Below are 23,017 nucleotides of genomic sequence, written 5' to 3'. Positions count from 1 at the left end.
GTCTAAGAAAAGTCATTGATTTTTGGTTTCTTCCATTTTTTCCCTTGCAATAAGAACAAAGTGATGACTTCCAAGCTCTTGACATATGTCAAAAGGAGACTGTGGCAGAACATCTCTTACCTTAGCGCTGGAACTTGGGTCCAGGCAAATTTCCTCACTCGGGAGAGTCCCTGGAAGGTGCCGCTGCCTTACCTGGGATGTTGAGAATGGGGCGGATAATATACTCCAGGAGCTAAGTGCTCTAGCCTTGAATGATAGAGAACAGATATTAAACCAAGATTTTAAGATTCTCTTAAATCTAAATGGGAGTAGAATTGATCTTAATGACTGATTTCAGTGATTAATAATAGCCATCAGGAGAAGTCTGGACTACTTGCCTATTACAATTAAAATGGAGTTATGGTGCATATTATACTAATAGATTTGAAGAGACTTGATATGCATATAGATAGAGAATATATATGTATGTGTGTATAAAATTACAGTAGAACCTCCATAGCTGTCCACCTCTCTACACTGACTACCTCCTTAAGTTGACCTAATTTTCATAGACCAGATGTGCATCACGTGTACATTTCAGTACCATAGGCCTAGTTCCTTATATATTTTTGTTGTTGTTATTTATTTCGGGGGGGGTGGTTGAGGCAGAATTTCACTCTGTCACCCAGGTTAGAGAGCCATGATGCCATAACTCACAGCAACCTCAAACTCCTGGACTCAAGCAATCCTCCTGCCTCAGCCTCCTGAGTAGCTGGGACTATAGGCACCCAACACCATGCCCAGCTAATTTTTCTATTTTTAATAGAGATTGGGGTCTTGTTCTTGTTCAGAACTGCTTTCAAACTCGTGAGCTCAAGGGATCCTCCCACCTTGGTCTCCTAGAGTGCTAGGATTATAGGTGTGAGCCACCAGGCCTGGCCAGCCTATTCCTTATGTTGACCACCTTGGTGTGGTCACCAGTTTGTGACAGTCCCTTGGGTGTTCACCTTACAGAGATTCTACTGTGTATATATTTGACAATTCTAGGTCCATTCTCTCCCCTTCTCTTCCCTCCTCTACATTGCGGAAAACTAATTAATGCAGATTCAATTAAAATTCTCCTTTGCATTCTGGCCTTTAGTTGGATTCATCAAAGGGCAAGAATGCAAATGGAGGGAAGAGAATGCAGTTGAGGCCTTGGCTCCTTCAGCTATGTCCTGTGTGCACCGTGGATTCGGGACATCCACAGACATAGGCCACAGCCCCTTCCTGCTGCTGTCCTTTAGGGTCTGCTGCTGACCCTGCCTGCCACCCACTCATGCCTGGGTTGCACAAGCCCACCTGTCTGTGTGACTCACCTCTCCACCCATTGCCAATGACAAGGCAACAAAGTCCACAAGCCGGAAGATGTGGTGATAACATCTTCCCTGAACCTTTTCTTTCTCCCCAGTTGCTTTTTGGACACTAGCTCACCTTAGCATGGCTAAAGAAAGAAGGAGGAAGGCAGTGTTCTGGCTGCCCTAAAAATGACATCTGCACAGAAGAGGTAATTGCCCAATGTTCTAGTAGTACAAGACCTCGAATTTCAGAGCTAGGACAAGCAGCTCTTGTTGTAAGGAGATAGTCCGTTCTATTTGCTTTGTAACTTGTGGAAATTACTTCCACATTCTGTCAGGGTTGATTGTTAGACTTGCTTTGGGTTGTTGTGAATTTTGACTTTATTTTTTGTCTTAACAGATATTTTACTGGGAAGTTAGGAGAGGATATTAGACCCTATTTTAAACCCAAAGGCTGACTATTGAGTCAGCAGAGACTATTAAATAAATCACATACATTTTCTACCCATGTCATGCACACAATGTGAAACTCACCCTCAATCCATTACTTACACTTGAGCTGCACTGTCTCTATACCCCTGAACTTTGGCAGACCCATGACTTTGTCTTCCTCCCTTCTGTTGGGAATCCCTTGGCTCCAGCTCAACCTGTTCAAATTCCATGGATTGGCTCAGCACCCATACCATAGTGGTTACAACGCTGACCACATGCACTGAGGCTGGTGGGTGTGAGCCCAGCCCAGGCCTGCTAAACAACAATGAGAACTGTAACAAAAATTAGCCAGGCATTGTGGTGGGCACCTGTAGTCCCAGCTACTTGGGAGGCTGAGGCAAGAGAATTGCTTAAGCCCAAAAGTTTGAGGTTGCTGTGAGCTGTGACACCACAGCACTCTACCAAGGGCAACATAGGGAGACTCTGTCTCAAAAAAAAAAAAAAAATAGGATTACCATGAATATATGTATCAATGAAACATATTCTAATGTCTTTAATCACATATTATCTCTCCCTCTTCTGCACAATGATTGCATAGTATTCATGTCTTCCTTATCTTTTCATTCTACATATAAATATATACCTTTTCATTTTATATATACATATATATCAGAGTGTCCATAAAGTTTGTGTGCAGTTAACTATTTAAAATAGTCGACTATTTTAAATTACATATGAACTTTATGGACAGCCTGTTTGTATATGTGTATATATCCACGCACACATATATAGGTATGTTTCATGATCTCACTGCTAACACTGAATTAGTGAATACTGAACCATCGCTCCTAAGGGAATACAGGGCTAAATTTCTTTAACCTTTTGGTCACAGTATCTTTTTCTCACAGGTCATATTTTGTTCAACTGATCAATACATAATGTTGCCTTGTGCATTCCTGTTTAAGGCCATAGGATATATGTTGTTGTCTACAGCCATACCACCCTGAACTTGCCGGATCTCGTCTGATCTCGGAAGCTAAGCAGGGTCGGGCCTGGGAATACCAGGTGCTGTAGGCTGATCGCAGAAGAATATACGTTGTTGATTCATTGATGTGAAACTCTCTGCCCACAGCTCTCAGACCTGAGTGGAGCTTATCTGTCACATGCACTTTCTCTGTAACATATTATAGCCTTCTCATGCTTAGGAACACTAGAAAGACCACAAGGTTATGCTTAGATCATTTTATTTACTTTCAAACAAAAAAAAATTTTTTTTTTTTTTTTTTGAGACAGAGTCTCACTCTGTTACCCTGGGTAGAGTGTTGTGGTATCATTATAGCTCATAGCAACCTCAAACTCTTGGGCTCAAGAGGTCTTCCCACCTCAGCCTCCTAGAGTGCTGGGACTACAGGCGTAAGTCACCATGCCGGGCCTTGTGGGCCATTTTTAACAACAAAATAATAACAACAATAAAAAGCACAAAAATGCAAAAAGCAGGGCATTGAATAGACCACAAAAAGGACACTGGGAGACAAAATAAGAGATGGGACAAGAAGGCCGAGCAAGCATCTCCCTATTTAACATCAACTGGAAATGTGCACATTAGATGACTCACATTTTTCACTGCCCTGCTCTCGTATTTTCACAGTAAATGGCTGTGAAAACACCATGATTGTTGATGTGGAGATTGCAAATAAATGTTATTCAGTAGGCAAATTTGCAAGCACAGAGTCTGTGAATAATGAGGATGGATTCGTGTGTGTGATGTTCTTTCTCCACGCCAGGTATCGAGTAGATTTATAAAGCAGCACACATCACAATTTAGAAAGGCAGATAATCAAGTAGACTGACGCGTGCATAAAAATGCAAGAGGAAAGCACCTAGTACTGGGAGGCCTCGTAACGCCTGTCTCAGGTGAATCATTGAGATCTAGGGAAGGTTTTTTCTGGAAAGAGAAGCCTGTGGGCTGTGTCCTGAGGGATGAGATTACAGCAGAACCGTTCATGCCTTGCCCCACAGTGTCTCATTCAGTGCCTGGGCACACCGTCAGTGAATAGCAAAGCTCCAACTTTAACTGGCAAAGTCTACTCTGGTTAGACACATAAAACACGAAAAAAAAAAGCAGATTGCCACCTTGACATACAAATCCTTCTAAAACCTCGCAGGCCTATTGCACCTAGTGTAGTTACTGAAGCAGAGGGCAGCACTTTCTCACTAGAACAGGTGTCACAGGGAAGGATATGATGCGTGACTATGGGGACAGGCAGAGCACTGAGCAGAGTTACAGTGGCCAGCATCCCCAGAGACAGGTCTATCATGCAGAGAAAACACGGACTGTGTAACTGCCTTAAAGAAGAAGGCTCATAGCAGAGGGAGTGGTAAGCAGCAGAAGGAGTCCATTGAGTATGCAGAATAAGAGGTACCACTCACTGGTCACAGCTGGAAGGTCTCCGAGAACACTGCTCACGTGCCTGGTCCCCCAGCTCCAGCCTCTCATGCCTGCCATGTTCCCTTGGGGTCAGGGTTGGAACATTCTCTCCCTTCTTATCCAGTTAACACTTTCTTAGGCGTAGCTCACAGAAACCTCAAACTCCTGGGCTCAAGTGATCCTCCTGCCTCAGCCTCCAAAGTAGCTAGAACTACAGGCTCCTACCACCACACCTGGCTAGTTTGTCTGTTTTTAGTAAAGATGGAGTCTCATTCTTGCTCAGGCCAGTCTTGAACTGCTGAGCTCAGGCAATCTTCCCGCCTCAGCCTTCCAGAGTGCTAGGATTATAGGCATGAACCACCACACCTGGCTTTGGGGACAAGCACGGTTTCCCTCCTGCCCAAGGCCTCCCTGGAAAATTTTCCTTGTATCAGTGCTTCTGGTTCCACCTTCTGATTTTGCCCCACCACTAAGTCTAATTCCACATCTACCTGATTACTCAAATAACATCTACCACCTCCCTTCCCACCCCCACGTGAAGACTATTTTCCTGACAGTTGTATCCCAGCATCTGGTGGTGTCTGTGTCTGCACGTGGTTTATTACTCAACTAACACCTATTCCCCATGTAAGACTAAACATTGCATTTATTCGTCATTTTGTTTCTCACTGGGGTGCCATGAATATGCAAAGTGCTTAATCAATATGTTTAAACAATCAAAAACTAGTTAAATTGCTTTAAAAAAAACTAACGGGAACTATTTAGATCAGTGATTTTTAACCAGGGTGCCATGGTACACTGGTGTGCCGCAAAGATGTTTAAAGATCGTTAATGAAATTATTTTTGAAAGACATTCAAATAACAATAAGTATATTCTTTTGATTTTTACTCTTTCTTTGATAAATATAATTTAAGTGTGCCGCAAAAGTATAACTGCGTGTTCAAGTGTGCCGTGAGATTAAAAAATGGTTGAATAACACTGTCCTAGATGGTCACAAAGCATCTAGAATCTTTCTCCCACATGGTATGATTTGTCTTGTTTACCTCTGTACCACTTTTGCCTAGAAAATGATGCCTGTCACATCGTTAGTATATAATAATTTTCTATTGAATTAATAAACGAATGATTGAATTAATGTAAAATGATCATGGGTTAGGTCTAATGCTTGCCTTTGTAAGTTGATAAACCTTACAAAGCAAATTTCAAAAAAAAAAAGTCGGAGAAAAGTAACAGCTTCTGTGATGATTCTGCAAGGCAGGAAGACATTTCAGGAAGAATTCTGGCTCTTATTTTAATCTTGATACAAGGGAGAAAACAGAAAGCTACTTTCAGAAATCAAGGTCATGCAAAAAAAATCTTATTGTATGGACACAGTGGCTCACACCTGTAATCCAGCTCTCTGGGAGGCCAGGCAGGTGTATTACCTGAGCTCAGGAATTCAAGACGGACCTGAGCAAGAGCCAGACCTCATTTCTACTAAAAATAGAAAAAGTAGTGGTCACTGTGGTGGGTGCCTATAGGGCAACAGAGTGAGACTCTGTTTCAAAAAAAAAAACAAAAAAAAAAAAGAAAGAAAGAAAATAAAAAAAAGAAAAAGAAATAGAAAAGAAAAGATCTCTCTAATAATCTTACATTTGGAAAGTTCTGAATAAGAAATGAAAGTGTTACAAATTACCAAGAACACACATAAAAGAAAATTCTGAGTATTATCTAAAATATGCTAAAGTCAGAATGTGGGGAAAAATTTAGAAAATAAAAAATTAAAAAAGTGAGATGAATTTTAGGTGATATATGCAGCTACAAGAAACATAAGAAATAAACAGGTTGTGGCAGAGCCTAGGTGAGCCCAGTCTCAGAATCTAGGCCCCAATAGTGTGAAGTGACCTTTGGTCATGAGACCTCTGAGGTACATTCAGGGGACTGCAAAGAGTTCTTCAAAGAAAAAAAATGAAGAAATACTGAAAATATCCTAAAGCCAAAGAAAATGGAATGAAGAACCACATAGCAGACCAGTGAGGCTGATATTCCTTTGTCAAATTTCAAAGCAGACTATCCAATGGACACTTTGGGGAAGCTTAGTGAGAAAAAGGGAAAAAGTTATAATCTCTAGAGGCAACCCAACTTTGTTATGAACTAGGTTTCTTAGACTGGCATACTTCACTGATCTTAGAGTGACATCTGAGAGTCCCCAATACTATAATTTGTACTATTAAAAAATGTAATACAAGTTAAATAAAAAAAAAAAACAATATTAACTGGTATCATTTTAGAAGGAAGTTTCAAGTTACCTGCCATGGAAGACATTTTTTTAAGGGCCAGGCACAGTGGTTCCTGCCCATAATCCCAGCACCCTGGGAGGCTGAGGCAAGTGGATTGCTTGAGCTCAGGAGTTCGAGACCAGCCTGAGCAAAAGCAAGACCTCATCTGTAAAAAAAACTAGGTGGGTGCGGTGGTGGGTGCCTGTAGTCCCAGCTACTCAGGAGGCTGAAGCAGGAGGATCACTTGAGCCCAGGAGTTTGAGGTTGCTGTGAGCTATGACACCATGACAATCTAGCCAGGGCACAGAGTGAGACTAGGAAGGAAGGAAGGAAGGAAGAAAGGAAGGAAGGAAGGAAGGCAGGAAGGAAGGAAGGAAGGAAGGTGTTTTAATACAAATGCACACACACATCAATTTATCAAATTTGCAAATGACACAGTATCCAGTTAAAAGATTATAGATCTGACTTCTTCCTACTGTTTCAAGTAGTCCTGTCTTTCTGTCCCCACTGTCCCCGGCAACTCTAGCTGGGAACATCCACATGCTTGGGAAGACGAGGGTGGATATCGGGCAACACATTTCTCCTCCACAGCCTCTGGATTTTCTTCTGAACACAAAGATTATCCCCATGGCCATTCCAACCCTTGGTCCCCATAATCCTTATGAAGGAAAAACAAAATTTCTGCCAGAACCAAGAGGCTTCATAAGGATCATGGGGACTAAGGGCTGAGATCCTGTCCAGCTGATATGTTACTAAGATCCTGTCCAGCTGACATGTTACTAAGTGCATGCAAACTGTTGGTTATAAAGGACAAATAAAGAATAAAGTATCTTTTCTGGAACATCTGTGTTCACCAGCCCAGTTCACCCAGAGCATGATTTGAAAACAGAGATGTGGAGGAAGGAGAGAGAAGGAAGAAGATTATAAACGGTGCTGGGAATCGTCAATGGATTAGACTATTCTAGGAGCTTCTTAACTCTAGGAATAATCTTTAAATTATGTTGTCTGTTGAAATCTCTCTGGTCAAAATGCTAAAATGAGGCTGAAGGGATAGGAAGAGATTCTGACAACTGCTGAGCTCACATCTATGGCTGTCACAGGAAAGTGGGACCCTCCAATTTGCCATTCCTTCTCCCTAAAATCTTCATCACCAGGAAGAACTGCCTTGATATTTAACCAAAGTGGAAATTCCTCTAACCTTTTGAGTCTTGTGCAATTAGATCAGCTTACTGTTTTTTATCACTTCATTTTACAGCTTTCAGGAAAACCACCTCACCTGCAAAACGTTGAGAGAGCCAAAGCATTATCTCTTATGGGAAAAGAACATTAGTTGCGAATGATTCACATATTAATATTATGAATTCAAAATTAATTAGAAACTTTGATCAGTGATGATAGGTTGTGTAACACAGTTGCTGTTGTGTTTTTTGTTGTTGTTGTTGTTGTTGTTGTTTTGCAGTTTTTGGCCGGGGCTGGGCTTGAACCCGCCACCTCCGGCATATGGGGCCAGTGCCTTACTCTGTTGAGCCACAGGTGTGCCACCCTACAGTTGCTGTTGTTTTAGTCTCAATTTCATTTCTCCCATAAATTCTAAATCTTAGAGTACTGGTTAACACAATTCCCTTTCATCATCTCTACATGGACAAGAACGTGCTTGCTTTGAGTTAATAAATATCCTCACTCCAGAGTCTCTTGTTCAGATGATGCATTAATTCTTGAGATCATTGAAAATGTGGTTGCATCACAGAAACAAATTTGAACACAAAACCCTCAAATTCATTTCTAAAATTAAAAACCACCTACCTATAATTTATCTTTCGTCTAATCTCTGGTAAAACTTTCTATAAAATAAATTCACAGTGATGGTTCCTGTTCAAGAGCTGCCAATATACTTTTCTGGGGACATTTGACTTCTCAGATTTGCAGAGAGAAAAAGAGGTGATGGATATTAATAGCAAACTTCTAGGTTTTATTACAATGTTTATCAAGAAGTCTGACCCAGTTTTCTGCATTCCCCATAGGCATATACATCACCAGGAGCTGGGAATTCACCTCTCACACCAATTTCTCTGATCAGGCATCAAAATCAAACACTTTTCCCCAGAATGATCTTATGTAAGTAAGATCTGTTCTCATTGAACAGGCTAAAATCATCAATTCCCTTGTTACCTGCTTTTCATAATCTGCTAAGGCCAACATGTGTCAAATGGACAGACTGCTCTGCCAGAGACAGTCCAATTTTGTCAAATGAAGAAAATTAAACCCAGGCCTTTTTGTAAAAGCACAGCTTTGGACGCAGCCGGATGCACTGTGAGCCTGGGCTTCTCACAGCTGCTCTTCTGGTTGGCATTTCAACATTGGCCAAATGCTGATTTGAAGCATAATGGAATCAGAAATTGTTCAGGCAGAACTCTGCCTCAGCCAGCACACCCAACTGCATATGGGGGAAGTGGGGTTTGTCACTCCCAGTCTGAATTGTCCCTGTGAAATATGAGACAATGACAAAAGTTAGCTCTAGGAGAGAAGTTTCAGTTGTCTGAATTTGTCTTTTCCTGTTCACCCCCCTTGGGAAATATAAGAATTCTCTACCTCATCCTCCAACATGTTTTAGTATTTCAGGAGAGTCTGAAATGTTCTGTAAATTGGTTTGCTTCCACTTAGGGTTAGAATTTGAGTTGTATTATTGTGAATAGCATGGTTCTGCCAGTTGATTTTTGGTGGTTAAGAATTTCTTATTGAATAAGATAGTCAAGGATTAGACACGTAGGGACACAGGCAGGTATTCTCCAGAGACGTGGCGGCTGCAGCATTTCCCTCATCTACCTTTGTCCCAACGTACCTGAGGTTTGTCTGATGCACTATGGAGGGTTATTGGTGAGCTCTGGGTAGATTCGAAGTTTTCTACAGAAATCTCAAACTTCTTCATTTCCTCCACTAAATATTACAAAGAACAGATGGCTGGGAAGTTACTGCATTACAGAGTAAGGCAGAAATAGGAATGACCTTTCTCGCTCAATTACTGTCACTTGACGCTGGCTAATTTGAAAGGAGCAAACTGGTGTGTCTACCTTTACTCCTAACTCAATTTCCAGACAAATTACACATTGTCATAAAGGTAAAACCTGCACTGATACTTATGAAACAAAGATGTTTTTAAAAAAGAAGAAATGGCTAATTTTAGCCAGTTCTACCAGTGTTTACTTTTTGCTTCCAACCAAAAGGTTAATATGGACTCAGTCTTCTAGAGTGTTGAAAAATTGAGTTTGTAATTATTCTTTGGTTCTTTCTGGTTTTAATGTGTTTATCCAGCTTCTATCAACACTGAAGCTTTGTTATTTATTTATTTAACAACCAAAAATTTGGATGGAAAAAGAATGGTCCCTCATACCTAAAAATATGAATGCATTGCTTATTATAATTTGCTGTAATTTAGGATAAACACATACCTACAAGAATCAGACTAAATAGCTATAAAATTATTGTAGAATTGGTGTATAAAATTTTAAAAAAACCCACTTCTTCAAGTACATTTCTTTAATTAAATAATTAAAGAATAATTCTCTTTAATTAATTGGTTAAGTGGTTATTTAAGCTCTATTTCTTTAAATCCTAGGGTAGAGGCAAAAATTTATTTTTATGTTTCCAAACCACAAGTAGATTTGAACTAGAAATTTAAAGGTAAACTGGAGCCATGAAACTTATTTTAGGATAATTTTCAGTTAACATAAATTAAATATAAACATTATAGAATTTTTAGGGCCAGCTGTCTCTGAGACTAGTCGGTATTAATGTGTGTTTACTAATTTGTATCCTGTTTGTCATCTTTTAATAATTTTCTCTCTATCTTTTCAATCTTTTTTTCTCAGCCTGTTGATGTAGCACAAAAAATCTGTTCTGAAATCTCATCCCCCCTGAAACTAAATCTATACAGCTATTAAACGATGCCTCTTTTCTCACACTTTGCCTTATAATTCTCTCAAAGCATAGCTGTAATTATTCATTTGTCCTTGAAGTCTTGACAACTTTTATTTGTTAAGAGCCTATGAATTCTATACCTAGAGAGACGGCCATTACTCCCCCATTACACTCAACCACATTACAGAATCAGAAGCAGTAAATATAATACCCTCAAAGTTACGGGTTTTCCACCAAAGGGGCCCATACGAAGCTCGGAGGAATATACGGAGGGTAAAGAACCTTGAAGTGATCACAGGTGCAGAGGAAATATGTGGCTGTTTGAGTTCTGACGTGTGGAGCTGAAGGAACTGGCAAGGACACATCCTGATTTTATAGTCTGAGCGTTTAAGGGATGGAAGATAAAGCAGAAATGTAATTTGTAGCCACACACCTTCCTTGCTAATGTTTGGCATTTTAACTGCTTTCGTTACAAAATACTTCCTACAATTTGGATTGTTGTATTTCTATGCTTTTGACAATTGAGGTTTATAACCCTCCTAGTGAAAGGCTCCAACTTAATTTTTCTTAAAATGTGTAGCAAGATAGCTATAAAATAAGTATAATATTGTAGTACTTTTGTTCCCTGGTTTATTTAACTGGGTGACTGACTAAAATATTCACCTAAAAAGTCTGTCTATAGATCAATAAAATTGTAATCACTCCAGGCTATTTGGCAAGTCAAGTACTAAATGGTTATTTTCCCCTAAAATGCCACTAGGACAAAAAGAAAATTGAAATCAAAACAAAAAAAACAGAAAAGACTAAATGTAAAGTTCCTTTCGCATGTCTTTTTGTTATCACCGGTTGTAATTTGTGCCCCATCCATGGTCTGCACTCTAAGGCCAGACTGCCTTATTTCAAAGTGTGGCTCTGTCATTGACGAGCTGGGTGACCTTGAGGAAGTTACTTAACCTCTGAGCCTATATGTCCTCATCTGTAAAGTGATGCGATAACTGTAACTACTGCATAGGATTATCATGCATATTAAATGATTTAATTCATACGGAGCCTTTACAGTAGTGCTTGGCACATCTAAATAAGTTTAAGCTGTATTTTAAGCTCAATAAACTAAGCACCTACAAGCAGCAAAACACTAAGGGCTATAGGGAATAATGAGAGTTAGTAATCCTTAACCCTAGCCCACAAGAAATCGACAACATATTTAGCTAAGGACCCTCCTAAAGAAGAATTTCTAAGTTGCATGGGGATCCAGATACCCCAAACCTGCTCCAATCTTTTGGATCTAACTAAAAGAGAAGAGAACAGATCAGATAAAAGGGATAAAATTCAGCTCCAAGTGTTCACCACCTGGCTGCTCTAGGCAGCAGCTTTCCTACACACAAGACACCCCTACCCTAGAACAGAGCCTGGAGGACCCCACCATCCCATCATGAGCCTGAAAACAGCATCTGATTGAACCCAGGTTGAGGAGCTGCCTGAATCAGCCCCTGCCTAATACATTTGATGCCTGGAGAGGTTCCAAGAGCAGCACGCACAGAGCCATGGAAAGGAGAAAGCAAACAGAAAAGCAAAGAAGTCCTGGCGGGCTTCCGGCAGCTGCCTGTGTCCTACAATGCTGGGGTTTCAGATTCCCGCTTCTTGGAGATCTCTTGGGTGAAAAATGACCAAATACCCCAAGGTAAGGCAAGCGTGGAACAAAGTTTATTAAAAAAGAGAAAGATAGGAAGGAGGGGGTCTTGGGGGGGGGACCTCACCTAATGTGCATGATGCAATGGTACATTTCAAAACTATTAAGAAAAGAGTATAATTGTGATGGATGTGTTTAATTAGCTTAATGTAAGCATTTCACGTTGTATATCAAATCAGTACACTGAACCCATAAATGCATTAATGCTACATAGTTATGATTTAATAAAAACAAAACAAAAAAGAAAAAAGAAAAAGAGAAAGATAGGTTTACAGAGTAAGAGGATGTTGTAGGCTTACAGAGCAAGATAAGTTCACCATAGACAGCGAATGGGCCTCACTGTCCAGAAAAGGTAAAAACCTGGATCATGGCCACTAATTCTATTTTATACCACCTCGGTCAGGCCCACTCGTGGTTCAGAGGTCCCCTTAGAACTAGAGTATTAGAGCATTACCTGTAGACCTCCCCCAAGCCTCTCCGAGAGCTCACTGGGGGTATGGACCACAATGTAGATTTAAGCTAATGACGTAAGATCAGTCTTAAGTCTGTTCTAGGTCATCGTCGAGACTCTACCGTATCTGTTTTCAGGCCCACAGTACAGAGTCTTCTGCATCCTTCTGGTTGGCTGATTGGTAGGACATTCTCTCCTCCAAGGTGGGGGCAGTTGCCTGGGACAGAGTTAAGATGGTTGGAACCAAGATGGGAGCCTGGGGTCCCACCTTGTCCTCCTCCCAGGAGAGCCTGATTTCTAGCTACCACCCTAAGGATTCTGTTTGAAAAGTGAGTCTTAACACCTCAGCACTGTTCACTGGAGAACAGTACCCAAGAATACTGGACTCTCAGTGACCTCTCCAGATTAATCAGCCCATCTCCCAATCAGTGGGCTGAGAACAGGGACCCAGTTGTTCTCAAGGGGTCAGGTGGGACCCCAGGGGGCGGGGGGGAGAAGAGGTTGGAAACGAAGGCCATATCTTGGATTCACTCACCTACAGAGATGTCAAACTGACCTGCAATGAGAAACACACTCCTTTACCTTGAACAACAGCCATGCCCAATATGCCAGTGATGCCCCAACAAGGAACTACAGAAATGACAGAGACAGCCCCCACAACATTTCCACCTACACAGTGAGGGGCATGGCAAGGAGTTCTTTCTCCATGAGCCAAGGTGGAAGAGCAGAGAGAATATGAAAAGCATTCTCCACATACAAGGTCACTTTTAACTGGGGTCATGGAGGTCTCCTAAGTAAAAAGTCAAGTTTTTAGAATAATTATTTTTACAGATGTTGAGATATACAAGGAACAGAGGGAACAACATGGACAAGGAACAGGGGCAGAAAAATGGAGTCAAAGATGTTAAGTCTATCTGTTCCACTATGATGAAATCTCCCATTGGCAATAAACTTTTATCTGAGCAAGGGTTGTACTTGAATTTGAGTACACTGACTTACTGGAGAGGACCCTTTCTTACACAGGGTTTCCATAGCTGTCTCGCCCCCTCAGCACCTCCACCAGGGCCAGAGCTTCAGGTCCCCCCTCCTGGCTGGCAGGCTGCCCTCCTCTCTAGATACCCTGAGTCTTCAGTGAACAAAAACTGCCCAGCCGAGCTATGTAACCGGCTTCCATCTTCGTCATCATTTTCAGGAACGTTGTCCAGGCTATTAACCCAATCACCCATAAACCCGGTTAGAATTTGCCTTGCAGAGGAGTCTGTACACACACGTGCATAAGGCAAGGAAGGAAGCAGCCATGTGAGCCTTGTAATATAGAGAAAATGTAGAACCAAATCCCTAAATGAGAACCAAACCCTAAACCCATGAAAATTTAGGTGATGTGGCCATGGGGGAAAAAAATCTTTGCCACCCAGAATTTTCCAATTTGCAACCTCATACGAGGATGATGGCAAATTCTTTGTATGAAGACTCTACAGGAATTAAGATTACAAATTTATCTTGCAAAAAGAGTTGTATCCATCTAGGATGCTCTAGCTTCAAAATAAGAATACATTTTTAATTTTTTTTTTCTAGAAACTATATGAAATCCAAATTGCATTCCTCAGAAAAAGGATTTAAGATAGCTAACAATTACAATTAGTTTCAGGGAAAAACAAACACAGAATAATATTTAAGTGTTGCCAATTAATGACCCCATAATAAATAACTTGCATTGAATAAATAATCCTTTAGACTGAGCCCTGGAGTATCAACACTGGCAAAATTAATGAATCTTTTATAGAACTAAGTTAATAATGGACTTTAAACAGGTGCATATTCCAGAAAAAATAGAAATCCAACATTTGTAGGGCACTCAATCCCCATTCACTGATGTTATGTCATCTATGGAGGCGTTTTCTTGACAAAGCTAACAGTAGTGCTTTTGATGAATGACTTGGAGTAAGGCAAAGGATGAAACATGAGTCCACATGGACCTCAGATCACAGCAAAAATGTAAGACCGAGTCACCAAATCACAACTAAACCTCAAAATCATGAAAATCTCAGTATGGGATTTAGCTGGGGGAAAAAAAAATCTTACCCAGTCCAGAGTTTTCCAATTTTACATTAGAAACGTGTATTTATGGGTGACCCAAAATAGTTACTTTAAGCTGACAAAAAAGAGAAAAAGATTTACAAGTCCACAGCTGTATAATTTGCTTATGAAGAGTTTGGGCTCCAAAAGTTATAGGTTAAATCTGAGAATCTGAGGTAGATTAGGCTAAGAATCTCTACTCTGGGTCTTTGACTAAATTACTAAATCTGTCTGCTTCAGTTTTCTCACTTTTTAAATAGTCAAAATAATAGTTTTTCTTCATTGGATGAAGGAGGATGAATTGATACAGCTAATGACCTGAAAATAGTGCTTGGCAACTACTATAAAGGCTTGACAATTAAGTTCATGAACTTGCTACCATGTGCTTACGTTGGTGGCATCTTACAAACAGCTTGATGATAACGTGGGTGAATCAGTATCTCACAGCTGTGTTTATGTTGACATGTGGTGGTAAGTGACTTCATCATTGCTACTGAGTGTTTTGTATGCAATCATGAGAATACTGATGCTAGAATTAGAACAACAAACAAACATTAAATTGCTTGTTAAACTTGGCAGGAGTGGAAATAAAATAAGGGACATGTAAGTTCACATTTATTGGGATAATGCCATGAAGAAAACAGTAGTGTACAAATGAATTTTTAACATTTTTTCTGAGGGGAGAGAAAGCATCACTGATGAAAAGAGTTCTGGTGGTCAGTAACAAGCAGAACTGATGAAAACATTGTAAAACCTCATCAAATTGTACATCAAAATTGTCATCTGACTGTGAGAAGCATAACATACCAAGTAAACACCAATAGAAAAACACTTAGGAAAATCTTAACTTAAACTTTTTGCCAATGACTCATGGCTCTTGCATCGTGAAAATGCACCAGCTCATACAGCACTGTCTGTGAGGGAGTTTTTAGCTAGTAAACAAATAACTGTATTGGAACACCTTCCCTACTCACCTGATCTAGCCCCCAATGACTTTTTTCTTTACCTGCAGTTAAAAGAAATATAAAACAGAAGACATTTTGATGACATTTAGAACATCAAGAGTAATACACTTATGACAGCTCTGATAGTCATTCCAGAAAAAGAGTTTCAAAATTGCTTTGAAAGGTAGACTAGGGGCTGCCATCAGTGCATAACTTCTCAAGGGGAGTACTTTGAAGGTGATCACAGTAATACTCAACAATTAGCTATAAGTTGTCAAACTTAACTGTAAGACTTCGTATGTCCTGGAAAACATAACACTAGCATTGCTGGTACTAATATTGGATTTACTTAACCAAAGAAGGAACAAAAAAGAAAAATATAGCTTTTGTCTCTATTTAGCTTTAGCTAATATGGAACAAAAGCCTGAATTTACAGCTGCAGGCAGTAAAGAATTAACTCTACATCTGTAGACCCTTCAAACACATCAAGCACGACTATGATGGCATTTGAACCCTCCACCATGAGCTATCACTGTTTTTAATAATGTGATCAAGGAGGCATCATTTTAAAACCACAAGAAGTTTAAATCAAAAGACCCTGTTTTTCAAAGTATGTTTATTCTGGCCTTCCCCAGAGCACAGGTTTCTATGCTCAACAGTAACATGATTTCTCCTCTGATCACTTCTGTGTACACTTTGACCATGGCCTTCATGGCCTTGCCAGGTTTCCCAGTGCAATTTTCACTGATCCCAGTGATGCCCTCAGGGGCTACCAACCTGCAGCCTGTGCGCCACATGTGGATTGTGTGAGGACTTTTTGCTTCTGTGTGATGGTTGATATTATGAAAATTATGCAACAGCCATTTGTTTGTTTGTTTGTTTTTTGCTTGTCAGCTTTCATTAGTGTTTGTGCATTTACTGTGTGGCCCAAGACAACTCTGCTTGGTATAGGAAAGCCAGAGGTTGGACACCCCTGGTGAAGAGTCCATGCCAGTAGTCAAGGGCACTGGGCCACACTTAACAGATTTTTTTGTTAATCACACATCTTTGATTCCAGAAATACCTCTCAGCTGACAGTTCACTGAGAATTTAATACACAGTAAACAAAGTTCATGGAGAAAAGTTCACTTCCAAAAAGATTCCCTACATCAGGATTCTGGTTAATTTTAGGAAATACTGTAACATAGAGCAGGATTCAAAAATACATTTTCAATACAGATTATGGCTCAGAAATGTTTATTTCCCTTTAGTAGATTATATATATAGTAAAAACTAAACAGATGCATAGCATCTTTACTTAAAACTTGAAAAAAGATTCCTCTCCTGTCTTTTGCAAATAATTCCAGGAATAAAAAAGACTGAGGTTAAGCTTGTGGCTCTGGTTGGCCCACGGAAGAACTGGGAGCTTAAGTAGAAGTCTAAGACTAAGACCAAGTCTTAGACTTCCAAGCTACTTAAGCAGCCAGCTGTCGCTCATTAATGAGCAATCAGAGCTCACTAGATGCCTTCTTCATTTACCATTCATGAAAAAACTATGTGCTAGACACTTCTGCAGTGCCAAGGGACACAGCAGCAAATAAAAAGGGGGCTTTCTAATAATGTATCGTGCCTTTAGGAATTGGTCTTTATGGTTCTAATATTTAAGCTCTTAAATAATTCTAACAAGGTTAATGCTTATCAATTGGAAAAAAGCAGAAAAGCTCAAAAACAAGATTTTTTTTAATCTCATGCTTCTCCTTTAAATACAAAACTAAGAAAAGAGAAAACATAAAGAAAAAAAGACAGATTTTTCAGAGCAAAAGCATATTCAAATTATGAAAAAAAGTAAATAACTTCAAAATATTACCGATAAAGAGACTTCATTTCAAGATTAGACTGAACACTAGAAAACTAAGTATTTGAAACAGGTTCAATAGTCAGAATAGTGATTTTAATGAGTTCAGGACTATTTTTTTTTAAATCAAAGTTTCTAGAAACAATAAGCAATAGTCTATCAATACCGACAGAAGTCAGAATGAGGTAAAGTATTATAGACACATTAAATGTGTTAAGTTTAAAGAAACCAGGGAGTGACTTAATTGTTATTTTCTGCGGAGAAAAATGTCAAAGAGAAAACGCTCAAGTTACTTACTGTCTGTGGGAACAGCAGTACCTGCTTAGAGCAGGTGCTTGTCCATCCAGAAAGTCCTAGAGTGCTGTCCCCACGATGGCGACATGCTCAGAAACACTGCCATCTACCTGAGAGTAGGCAGATTCAAGAACTGTAATTCTTAGAAAACCAATGTGGATAATAAGATCCCCATTTAAATCAGACAACAGTTACTATGCCTTCCCCTGAGGGAGCAAATGCTGGCAGTGAACAGATTTCCCCATAATTGTTAAAACGAGGGCAAGGAGCCAGATTGCACTAATTGGAGGGAAACTTACTTGCTAACGGATGGTAACCCTTTCTCAGAAGCAAAATTCAAAGGGCCCAGGGACTTTGGAAAGCCAAATACAAGTCATGTAGAAACTTCCACATCACACTGCCTCTGCTTGGGTATTCAGAAATGCCTAAGTTCACAAGTACAAGGGGGAACTCCTGTCCACAGCACCACTCAAACAAGTTCTTTCCTTGGTGCCCAGGATGGACTGAGCCATTTGAGAATTCTGGTTATCCATGCTACCTTGCTTCTAGACAGCCAACCTGTCATCAATCAAGTCCTGCTGAATCTGTGTCCAAAAAGGTTCTTGGGCCAATCTATTCTACTTTAAACCCCCTGTCCTCCCACACCTCTGCAGGCTTCATGCTCACAGCTCTCACTTCTCTCCAGATCCTTGTTCATCAAAGTCTGGTGTCTCCGAAGCACTCTGGTCACTTGAAAGAGACAGAGCTTTATAACGTATTCAGCTTTTCAAGGTGTTCTCCTTGGTATGGAGAATTCTATTGTGTCTTAAGTTAAAAGGAGACATTTCTACCATATTTAAATTTTGTTTCATTCATGAAAATAGTCTTTTTTTAGTTCCTGATGTGAGCAAATGAACAATTTTTTTCCCCTAGAATTCACTAAATTTGAGATGAGAAAGTAAAAAGATATGATATTATCACTGCATAAGAGAGAAAATTCTGGTATGTTATCTTATCTGAAAAAAAAGTTCATTGCACCAGAGGTAAGAGCAAACCTCTAGTGTCCCCGTCCATTCTGAAAAGCTCCTTTCCCTCGTTCCCCATGATATATGCTAAATACATCTAACTAAAGCAAACCACAGTTTACCTTTCTTTTTTTTTTCTCTTTCTTTTTTTTTTATTAAATCATAACTGTATACAATGATATGATTATGGGGCATCATACACTCACTTCATAAACCATTTGACACATTTTTATCACAGTGGTTAACATAGCCTTTCCGGCGTTATCTCAGTTACTGTGCCAAAACATTTACATTCTACATTTACCAAGTTTCGCAAATACCCCTGTAATATGCACCACAGGTGTGATCCCACCGATTCCCCTCCCTCTACCCACCCCCCCCTTTCCCACTTCCCCCTATTGTTAAGTTGTAGCTGGGTTATAGCTTTCATGTGAGAGTCCCAAATTAGTTTCATAGTAGGGCTGTGTACATTGGGTATTTTTTCTTCCATTCTTGGGATACTTTACTAAGAAGAATATGTTCCAGTTCCATCCATGTAAACATGAAAGAGGTAAAGTCTCCATCTTTCTTTAAGGCTGCATTCCAAGTATTCCATGGTATATATATACCACAATTTATTAATCCATTCGTGGATCGATGGGCACTTGGGCTTTTTCCATGACTTAGCTATTATGAATTGGGCTGCAATAAACATTCTGGTACAAATATCTTTGTTATGTTGTGATTTTTGGTCTTCTGGGTATATGCCCAGCAGAGGAATTACAGGATTGAATGGCAGATCTATTTTTAGATCTCTGAGTGTTCTCCATATATCTTTCCAAAAGGAATGTATTAATTTGCATTCCCACCAGCAGTGCAGAAGTGTTCCCTTTTCTCCGCATCCACGCCAACATCTCTGGTCTTGAGATTTTGTGATATAGGCTAGTCTCATTGGAGTTAGATGATATCTCAAAGTAGTTTTGATTTGCATTTCTCTGATGATTAAAGATGATGAGCATTTTTTCATATGTCTGAAGGCCGTGCGCCTGTCTTCTTCAGAGAAGTTTCTCTTCAAATCCCTAGCTAGGGACTCTACTACAAAACTCCTAGAAGTGATCAAGGAATACAGCAGCGTCTCAGGTTACAAAATCAACATTCATAAATCGGTAGCCTTTATATACACCAACAACAGTCAAATTGAAAAAGCAGTTAAGGACTCTATCCCATTCACAGTAGTGCCAAAGAAGATGAAATATTTGGGAATTTACCTAACAAAAGACGTGAAAGATCTCTATAAAGAGAACTATGAAACTCTAAGAAAAGAAATAGCTGAAAATGTTAACAAATGGAAAAACATACCATGCTCATGGCTAGGAAGAATCAACATTATCAAAATGTCCATACTACCCAAAGCAATATATAATTTCAACGCACTCCCTATTAAAGCTCCACTGTCACATTTTAAAGATCTTGAAAAAACATTACTTCGTTTTATATGGAATCAGAAAAAACCTCGAATAGCCAAGACATTACTCAGAAATAAAAACAAAACAGGAGGAATCACACTACCAGACCTCAGACTTTACTACAAATCGATAGTGATCAAAACAGCATGGTATTGGCACAAAAACAGAGAAGTAGATATCTGGAACAGAATAGAGAACCAAGAGATGAATCCAGCTATTTACCACTATTTGATTTTTGACAAGCCAATTAAAAACATTCAGTGAGGAAAAGATTCCCTATTTAACAAATGGTGCTGGGTGAACTGGCTGGCAACCTGCAGAAGACTGAAATTGGACCCACACCTTTCACCATTAACTAAGATAGACTCTCATTGGATTAAAGATTTAAACTTAAGACATGAAACTATAAAAATACTAGAGGAGAATGCAGGGAAAACCCTTGAAGAAATTGGTCTGGGTGAGTATTTCATGAGGAGAACCCCCTGGGCAATTGAAGCAGCTTCAAAAATACACTACTGGGACTTGATCAAACTAAAAAGCTTCTGCACAGCTAAGAACACAGTAAGCAAAGCAAGCAGACAGCCCTCAGAATGGGAGAAGATATTTGCAGGGTATATCTCTGACAAAGGTTTAATAACCAGAATCCACAGAGAACTCAAACGCATCAGCAAGAAAAAAACAAGGGATCCCATCACAGTTTACCTTTCAATTCTATTTTGGCTGTAAAACCTCTGCTGCGTGGAATTAAATATTAAGATCCATGATGATATCTTTTATTATCAGAGTGTCGTTGCTGTATGCTTAGTTACTAGTAAGAACTGGTAGTTAATGTTCCTCAGACTAAGAAAAATATGCAGGCGTCCTGCACAGCTCACTTAGGAACAGGCAACCTGCCTAGCTCATTCTCAGACCTTACAGATGGCATGGGTACTAATAAATTCCTTCCAGAAGCACTCCCTCAGCACAATAATTTCTAATCTTGAACACAGAAATAAGAAAAGCACATCTATACTTCCATTATCATCTCTTGAGAATGTCAGATTATATTTTTCCACAGTTAACTTGCTCTTACCTATGTTTATATACATATATTGTTTTTACCAAACAGATGTTACAGTAAAAAGGAAAACACATTTTATTGAAATGAACCATATATTAAATCATTTTCTAAATAGGAGAAATTTTCCAATTACCTTCCAGACATGCGTACAGCCAATAGTATATCAAATATTGGTCATGTTAATGAGTTCTGACTTCCCTTCACTCTTCCTTTTTCCATCTGTGAGGATTTAATCAAAGAGCTTATAAGGATTAATTCCATATTAATGTGTTAAACCAACGCTGACTGATAATGCCCTGTGATAATGTTTTTGTTTGTTTGTTTGTTTGTATTTTTTGGCAGGGGCCAGGCTTGAACCCACCACCCCCAGTATATGGGGCTGGGGCCCTACTCCTTGAGCCACAGGCACCGCCCAACCCTGTGATAATGTTTTTGCCGGTCTTTCTTACTACTGATAAATGACAGCTCACTTGAGGATCGTAGCCTTATTACTGAAACTTTAAAATGAATGGCAACCCTTGACCTCCCTGTGTATGTATTAACCTGTCTGCTGTCACTCCGTGTCCTGTGCAGCAAACCAAATTAAAGAGCCATGTGACTTCTCTGCTCTCTCGGGAGGCAGAGTACTGACATGCACTGCTTAATTGTGAGGACGCCTTCTGAGAAGTACATCATTAGGCAATTTTATCAACATGTGAACATCATAGTGCACTGCCATAAACCTAGACAGTGGGGTCCCCTGCACCCTAGGCCTTACCCTAACCCTAACCTAAGCCATGTGGTCTAGCCTCATGCCCCTGCATACTGTACAGAAATACTACAGCAAGTATAATACAATATAAATATCTGTGGATCTAAGCATATCTAAACATGAAAAAGATGCAGCAAAAATATTATGTAAGAGATAAAAAAGAAATGACACATAGGTATAAGAACTTACCATGATCAGAGTTCGCAGGACTGGAAGTTACTCTGGGTAGGCAGTGAGTGAGGGCTGAGTGACTGTGACGGCCTAGGGCACTGCTGTCCACTACTACAGACATTATCAACACTGAACACTTAGCTACACTAAATTTACAAAAACATTTTTTTCTTCTACAATAATAAATTAGCTTTATCTCACTGTGACTTTTTAGCTTATTTACTCTTTTGTAATAGCACTTAGCTTAAGATACAAAAGCACAGTGGATAGCTATACAAAATATTTTCTTTCAGAGGGAGGGGTACATTGGCTCATGCCTGTAGTCACAGCAGTTTGGCTTAGGAGTTCGAGACCAACCTGAGCAAGAGTGAGACTCTATCTCTACTAAAAAGAAAAAAGCTAGCCAGGTGCGGTGGTGGGTGGCTATAGTCCCAGCTACTCAGGAGGCTGAGGCAGGGGGATCATTTGAGCCCAAGAGGCTGAGGTTGCTGTGAGCTCTGATGCCATAGAACTTTATCCAGGGTGACAAAGTGAGATTCTCTCTCTCAAAAAAGAAAAAAATCTTTCTTTACATCCTTATTCTATAGGGTTTTTTGAATTTTTCTTTTTTTTACATTATATATATGTATACACACACACATATATGTATATATTTACTTTCCAAACTGTTTGTGTTAAAAACAAATAAACCCAGATATGGGCCCTGCCTGCCCAGCACCAGGATCATCAGTCTCACAGTTCCCACCTCCATATCTTATCCCACTGGAAGGTTCTCAGGGGCAATGACACACAGGGACCTGTCTTCTCCTGTGATAACAGTGATGAAACTTCTTTGGAAACTCGAGGACCTGCCTGAGGCCTCTACAAGTAGAAAGTATAGAGGATAAAATAATGACAAAAATATGTACAGTACAGTAAATATATAAACCAGCACCATTTTCCAGCAG

The sequence above is a fragment of the Nycticebus coucang genome, chromosome 1 (genome assembly GCF_027406575.1).
Source record: "Nycticebus coucang isolate mNycCou1 chromosome 1, mNycCou1.pri, whole genome shotgun sequence".
Classification (NCBI taxonomy): domain Eukaryota; kingdom Metazoa; phylum Chordata; class Mammalia; order Primates; family Lorisidae; genus Nycticebus; species Nycticebus coucang.
This window is presented reverse-complemented; position numbering follows the sequence as displayed.